This window comes from Merops nubicus, unplaced genomic scaffold, assembly GCF_000691845.1.
Source record: "Merops nubicus isolate BGI_N331 unplaced genomic scaffold, ASM69184v1 scaffold9133, whole genome shotgun sequence".
Lineage (NCBI taxonomy): Eukaryota > Metazoa > Chordata > Aves > Coraciiformes > Meropidae > Merops > Merops nubicus.
This window is the reverse complement of record NW_008600956.1, coordinates 1-670: the sequence shown is the minus strand read 5'-3', so window position 1 is coordinate 670 and position 670 is coordinate 1.

The following is a 670-nucleotide window of genomic DNA, read 5'->3' as shown; positions in this document are numbered from 1 at the left end:
GCTGGGCTCCCGGTGTGCCAGGGTGGAGGGGACAGGGACAGGGCAGGGCTGGTGGCAGCTCCAGCCCCACGGGTGCCCCAGCACCCAGCACCCAGCTCCGATGCTGGAGGCACAGTTCCCTCTGCTGGCACCCGGGTGCAGCACCCACAGCCCCACGTGCCACATCCTGTGCCCCACGTCCCCAAAGGAGCACAGGGGAACCTCTATTTCCAGCAGCCAGGACACACGTGGCCACAAGAGCACTGTCCCCAAGCCAAGGGACAAAGTTCTGTGTCCCCATGAGAAGAACCTGGGGGAGTTCACCCTCTTCAGTGGGGAAAAAGCAACTTGGAGCCATGAGGAGAGCAGGTGCCCAGGCTGGAGAGCTGAGAGGGTTCCTCACAGCCATGTAAGCAAGGAGGAGACGGGGTGACGCAGGAAGAGTCTTTAATCCAAAGGACTGAAGAGCAGATTGGGGAGATTAGTATAAGCCAACAGACAAAAAATTTTTAAAAAAAGAGAAAGAACAAAAATAAAAACGGTTTTTAAAACAAATTGGGGTTCCATACAGTGTCTAAAAGATCACCTAAAAACTAAACATTGCCTTAAAAAAAAAATCATCGTTTTTTTTTTTCCCCATTCAAACACATTTAACGCAGTGAAACATCGTGACAAATAATAATAATAATAT